We start from the raw sequence: 7,534 nt of genomic DNA on the forward strand, positions 1-7,534 counted from the left end.
CCACCTTTGTGAAGGATTTGCAATGGTCCTAAATAATCAGGGACAATGTTAATGTGAACAAATCTTTTACTGAGTGCAATGCTTTAGATACATTAGTAACAGTATTGAAGTGCAGTGGAAGAGCGTGAAGACTGCTTGACAGTCTGCAAAGCCACAAGGTCAGTTCTTCTCTTTGTTTTATTATTTGTTAATCTTCCTCCAGTGGCCCTAATTATGGGTTCTGCAGATTTTTCTCAGGACCCACTTGGAGACAGGAGAATTAGTGAATCCATCCAAAGTACTCCCCTGGGATTACATTGACCATCAAGATGAATTAAGCTTTTTATTAGCTATGAGGTAATTCTGCCACTTGTACAATGCTTGCTTAAACTTCACGTGGGTTCATAAAACACACCTTTATGGCTCTGTTTAGCTATTGATGCAGTTGATTTGTAGGTCACTATCCTTCAAATAAGTTCAGGAATATGGTTTAATGAAGTGCATTAATATCTTAATATTTTAGATTTACAGCACAATAACAGGCCCTTCCGACCCATGAGCTCATGTTCCCCGAATACATCAATTAACTTACAATCCCATACCATTTTGGTTGGTATGAGGAAACCGGAGCAGCTGGAGGAAACCTATGCAGACTTGGAGAGAATGTACAAACTCCTTACAGACAGTGCCAGATTTGAATCTAATCGCTAACCACCATACTATCCATACTGCCCCTAGTTGCTGGGGCAGCAGCTGGGTGCCTTGCAATCTAAATAGGTTAAAACTTCCTCCAGCTACTTTTGCAAAGTTTTCAGAGTGCTTATCCAAACTAATTCAAACACAAATCAAATCAGTTAGAAATCTGAACACCTGCCAGGACATGGAGCAAGAGGCAAAGACTCCTCTGACACGATGTCTTAGGCTTCATTTAGATGGGGAAGATAAAACAGTAATAACTCATTCAGTCAGGAGGCATCTGTAGAATGAGAAACCTGTCAAAATTTTGCGTCAAAAACACTTGGTCATATCTGAGAAACGAGAGGTAAAGAAGAAGTCTGCAGGGAAGATGCTGAAAGATTGGAAGATTACACAAAAGTGCTGGAGGAACTCAGCAGGTCATGGTTAGTCCAAGTAGCAGAGAAGATGTGGAAGGGCAATGTCCATAAATCAATACAACAAAGGAGGAGAAATTAGCTATTCAACCATTTGAGTCTTCCCCTTCAATTAATCACAAGCTGATCCATTTTCCCACTCACCCCCACTGCCTAGCCTTCTCCCCATAACTTTTGATGCCCTGGTTAATTGAGAACCTATCGATCTCTGCCTTAAATACACCTTCAACTGGCCTCGACAACCATCTGTGGCAACAAATTCCATAGAGTTACCATCCTCTGGCTAAAGAAATTTGTCAGGATCTCTGTTGTAAGTGGATGCTCTTCAGACCTAAATTGTGCTATCTTATCCTAGATTCTCCCACCATGGGAAACAACCTTTCTACATCTACCCTGTTTACGCCTTTCATCATTCAAAATATTTCAGTGAGATTTCCCTTCATTCTCCTAAATTCGAATGAGTACATGCCTATATCATTCATAGGTAAAACGATGAAGAAGGGCTCAGGCCCGAAACATTGGTAATATATCTTTACCTGAGTTCCACCAGCATTTCTGTTTTTATTACAATCATAGCATCTGCAGACATTTGTGTTTCATTCCATAGGTAAAATGTGAGACAGCTATTTAATGGATAGTTGAGCTCTTGTGTCCATGTAATATGTTGCTAATGCTGTAGTCTAAGTACTATTGTATAGACTGGCTTCATGACCAGGGCAGATACACAAATAAAAGAGGAAAATAGGGGAGAGAGAAATGGCAGACACAAATGGCTTGTTCTAATGTAAAGAGAAAGAGCAAGTGAGCTCAAGGTGGAGAATTCAACAGGTTCAACAGTTACTTCAGCAGTTAGCACAATGTTATTACAGTTACAGCAACCTGGGTTAGAATCAAGTCATGTCTGTAAGGAGTTTGTACGTTCTCCCCATGTCTGCATGGGTTTCCTCCAGATTCTCCTGTTTCCTCCTACTCTCCAATTGGTTAATTGGTGTATTTGGCCAGCATAGGCTTGAGGGCCAGAAGGATTTGTTACCGATATAGCATCCAAGCCTGAAATGTTGATTTATGTCTGACCTGCTGAGTTTCTCCAGCACTTTAATATATTGTGCTCCACCCTGGCATCTGCAGATTTTTTTGTTTAGCTTCAATAGTGAGTCCTCAAATCTATAATGCACCTAGTGGCATGTTCTTCGAGTTTGTTGGGCCTCATTGTAACAGTGCATGAGATTGCAGCTAGAGAGATCAGAGTGGGATTGTGAATTAAAATGGCAGGCAACCAGAAGCTCAGGGGCACTCTTGAACAACTGACAACAGGTGCCCTGCAAAATAATCACTCAATCCGCATTTGGTTTCTCCAGTGAAGAGGAGGCCACATTGTGAATACTCATCTGCAGTTCAGTAAATTGGAAGAAGTACAAGTGAATCGCCTGGAATGATTGTTCAAGTCCCTGGATCACGGGAGGGGAAGAGATGAATGGACAGATGTAGTATCACCTCCAGTGGCATTGGATGGTGCCTTCTTATGAGGAGCAGACCAGGGCGTCACAAAAGTTACAGTCCCTATAAAATGCAAGAAGGGGAGGAAAAGGGTAGAGGTGACTAGTTTTTACCGAATTGCACCTTGTGGTGCCGAGTTGGAGGGACCCTAGGAAGGTTGGCCACTTTACATTCTGACAACTTTGTGACTGGGGAAGGTGATGCTGAATCATATGAGAGGAAAGAGTCAGCAGGGCAGAGTGCTTCTGGTACATGGTTAGCAGAGCGGTTAATGCAACATTATAACAGCACCTGCAACCCAGGTTCGAATCCTGCACTGTCTGTAAAGATTTTGTACATTCTCCCTGTTTCTGCGTAGGTTTTCTCTGGGCATTCTGGTTTCTTTCCACCCTTCCAAATGCATGGGGGCTGTAAATGAATTGGGGTGTTTGAGCAGTGCGGGTTCATGGGCCGGAAGGGTCTGTTACCATGCTGCATGTCTATTTTTTTTAAATTAAATGTTTTAAAAAAAATGATCATCAACTTGACATATCAACTCTGCTTCTCCCTCTACAGACACAGTACTTAGAAAATTTATACTTGTATTCTTAGTTTATGAAACCTCAGATGTTAACTTAAACCCTGGAGAGCAGATAACACTCAATAATTCTAGAATGAATCACACTACAGAAATAGCTCAGTGGGGGTAAGCCTCTGAGCTAAAGATCCTTCTGATGTTGACTACATTGATTCATCTGCACTTTAATTTGGACAGGATAATGGAACATTTTAGATGAGTTTCCTTTCCTGTCAGAGATGGAGTCCTTTTGTGAAATGGGGTTTTTGTGTCTCAATCCCAAGCTTGGGTCTATTCCTATTTGGAACGGCACGCTTAGGCAAAAAAAAAGACCTCATGGATGCACCTCTCAATCTGTGGTGGAGGTCAGGTGGTTGAGGACAGGAACGTGAACCTTTGTTTTGAGGAGAATGTGCTCTGTCAAACTGAGAGGACTGAATGGTGACAAAGTGGATAATTGAACAGGCATTTTGTTGCACTTGCTACATCCCTACTTTAGTCACCAACAATAGGAGAACAACATACCAGTAGAGAAAATCATCTCTGAAAACCAAAACAAGTGAATAAAGAAATGTCAGCCATCAATTCTCTTCATAGAATCAGAAATGTGAAATCAATGGTAAACAACCAAACAGATGTGAATATAACTTGCAGACAATATTCAGACACACGCTTGCAGAATTTAACACTAGTAAGCAAAGGCAAATATTTTTGTAATGAATTCTCAGATGACAGGTTTGTGTTTTCAATCCATAATTCAGATGACCTTCACACTCCATTGCTCCAAAAGGATATTCTTAATGGCTCATGCAAGGTTTGGCACTGTGCCGTGATTCGCATGAAAAGAGTCATCAATGTAAAACTCTCCCTATGATACCCAAAAATAGCTCATATTTTCCACTCATTGGCGAAGATATATGCTTTTAACACAACTGCTGCATTCCAGGAAATTATTCCCATTTTCCCAGAATGCATGCTGTATAAAAAGGTTGGAACGGGAATGAGGGTGCCATTCCCGTTCCAATATTTGACCTTAGTAAATTTCCCGGAATGCTGCAGTATAAAGTTAACTGCAGGCACTCAGTGAACAATGGGCTAAAGAATAGCGTGTTGATGAGGTGCATTGCAAGTCCCAACTCTTTAATTACCGCATTTCTGGTATGCGGTCTAAACACGCATGAGGAAAGGGAGATTTTGAGTTTTGGTCATTTATGTGTGAGCAACCAAAGCCGTAACATCAGACATTTCTTCAAACCAGTCATATCGTGCATTCTGCAGTCCTCAGTGCAAAATAGGCAGACACACAAGCAGACATAACACATACAAACAAATAATACATATGCAGGACAAGTACTTCAAAAATATAAATTAATATTGCTTTGTACATATGAGAGTCTTGGATGGTTAGAACCATGCAACTATAGAAAGCTACAGCACAGAAAATAGGCCATTTGGCCCTTATAGTCTGTTCTGACCATTATTTCGCTAGTCCTTCTCCCATTCCGTCACCCTCCACACCACTGCCATCTGTGCATTTATCTAATTTATTCTTAAAATTAAGATCAAATCTGCATTCACCACGTCAGATGGTGTGGTGGAGGTCAGGTGGTTGAGGTCAGGAACGTGAACCTTTGTTTTGAGGAGAATATGCTCTGTCAAACTCGCTCCACATTCCCACCACTCTCTAAGTGAGGTTTTTCATCGTGTTCCCCCTAAACCTTTCCCCTTTCAATCTAAAGCCATGTCTTCTGATACTTATCTCCTCCAATATAAGTGAAAAAAGCCTACTCATATCCACTCTGTCTATACATCTCAATCTTGTAAACCTCTATCAAATCTTTCCACATTTTTCTTCATTCCAAGGAATAAAGTCATAACTTGTTTAATCTTTCCCTGTAACTCAACTCCTGAAGACCCAGCAACATCTTAGTAAATCTTCTCGGCACTCTTTCAATCTTATTGAAATCCTTCCAGTAGTTAGGCAACCAGAACTGCACACAAAATTCTACATTTGGCCTCACCAATGTCTTAAAAAATTCAACATAACATCTCAACTCCTATACTCAATACTTTGATTTATAAAATCTTAGATGCCAAGAGCTTTCTTTACAAACCTATCCACCTGTGACACCAACCTCAGGAAACAATGTACCTGTTTTCCCAGATCTCTTTGCTCCTCCGCACTCCTCAGTGCCCTACCATTTTCTGTGTAAGTCCTACCTTGGTTTGCTCTTCCAAAATGAGCACCTCACACTTATCTGCATTAAACTCCATCTGCCATTTATTGACCCATTCTCCTAGCTGGTCCTAATCCCTCTGCAAGCTTTGAAAATCTTCCTCATTGACCACTACACCTCCTATCTTTGTGTCATCAGCAAACTTATTGATCCAATTTACCACATTATCATCTACATCATTGCTATAGGCAACAAACAACAATGGTCCCAACATAGATCCTTAAGCCACACCACTAGTCACAGGCCACCAGTCTGAGAACCGACTCTCTTTTCTCTCCCACTCAGCCAATTTCAAATCCAATTTATAACCTCTCCGTGGATACCTAGTGTCTTAACATTCTGAACTAACCTCATATGTGGGACCTTTCAAAGGCCTAACTAAAGTCCACATAGACAACCTCCACAGCCTTTCCTTCATCTACCTTATTGGTAATACCCTCAAAAAACTCTACAAGATTAATTAAATATGACCTACCACGCACAGATCCATGCAGACTCTCCTTCATCAGCCCACATCTGTCCAAATACCTATATATCCTATCTCTCAGAACTCTCTCCAATAATTTACCTACTACTGACATCAGGCTCACCAGCCTATAATTACCTGGTTTTCTTTTGGAGCCATTTTTTAAACATCAAGACAACATGAGCTACCCTCCAATCCTACAGCATCTCACCAGTGGCTAAAGACATTTTGAATATATCTGGGAGAGCCCCTGAAATTTCAACTTTGCAGATAGCAAAGTAAGGTGACTGCAATCCACCACCTTGAATCTTCCTTGCATTGTGCACCCTTGGAACCTACGTACAAATCCTGTTGCCTTCCAGATTGTATCAGCTCTCCACTGAATGGCCTCAGTTTGACCTTGGATGTTTGCAAGTCTGGATCTCCATTTTGCATCACCTCACACATGCATGCAAAATTCATGACACTGCAAGTGACTCCAGTATCTCTCTGACACATTTTGGTCGAAAGTGAGATTTGCCTGCTGTCACATCTGCTTGGACATCCATTTCTGGCCTTGTGTGTTTACACTGCTCATAAGCTCCAAGGTGTATAATGATTCATCACTGTTATCGTTGGTTTGCTTTTCTGGCACCATGAACTTCAGCACTGTGACTTCTTAGACAGACACTTTCTGGCAAAATTATTGTTCTTTTTTACATTTTGCACACTGTTCACCCCATGCTGAGCAAACATCTCTCTCTTTCTGATGACATCCACCACAGTATTTACATTCTGACCTCTGTCTTTTGTCTCTTTTCTGTGACGGGCTGCCTTTGCTCTGCTGTCTCCCATAATTATTTTTGGTCTTCTGTTTTCCATAATTATTCACTGCATGAACTATCTCTGTCTTGCTCATTGAGCTCTCTATGCTCTTAAGTTGCTCCTTCCTGACTTCTGCATTCCTGCACATGTCGATTGCTTTCTGCAGTTTAAGCTTTATCCTCCCTCAACAAGCGGGACCTCACAGCTGGATCTATTGTACCAAGCACAATCCTGTCTCCTTAAATCTTCTTTCAGTGTTCCAAACTCGCATGACTCAGCCATTTCCCTCAGCAATGTCACATATTGATCTATGGTTTCATTTTAATGCTGGTCACTAGTGTTGAATGCATTCCACTCATATATGACATTCATAGCAAGTTCAAAATGCTCCTTCAATTTCTTGAGTATTTCTGCACTTTTCCTTTGTTCTTCACTTGTTATGTCTAGCGTAGTGAAAAGTCTGTATAGCACTCCTTCCCCATGAGACATAGTAAAGTTGCTGCTCTAATGTCTGGCTTCTTGTCTAGCTCTATTGCTATTTCATAATTCTCATAATAGGACTGGAAAAGTTTTAATTTCCTCTCAAATCCCCTTTCATTTCCATGGCTGGTGGTACTGGAAAATGTGCAGATCCCATGGCTTCTCAATCTTTCTCCACGGAAATCTGCGACGATCTATCAAGAACAAGAGCACTAGTGTACTTTTCTGACCAAAAGAAATTGACCTGGCTCCCGTGCTTGCAAGTGCAAGCAGACATGTGTATAAAAAAGACTTCTGAGGCTACTTACTCATTACACTTATACCACTCGCCTGCGGGAGCACAGCCAGGCCTTGGCAAGGCACTTTTAACATCAAAATACACAACTTCAAATAGGGACAAATT

This window comes from Narcine bancroftii, chromosome 1 (genome assembly GCF_036971445.1).
Source record: "Narcine bancroftii isolate sNarBan1 chromosome 1, sNarBan1.hap1, whole genome shotgun sequence".
NCBI classification, from domain to species: Eukaryota; Metazoa; Chordata; class Chondrichthyes; order Torpediniformes; family Narcinidae; genus Narcine; species Narcine bancroftii.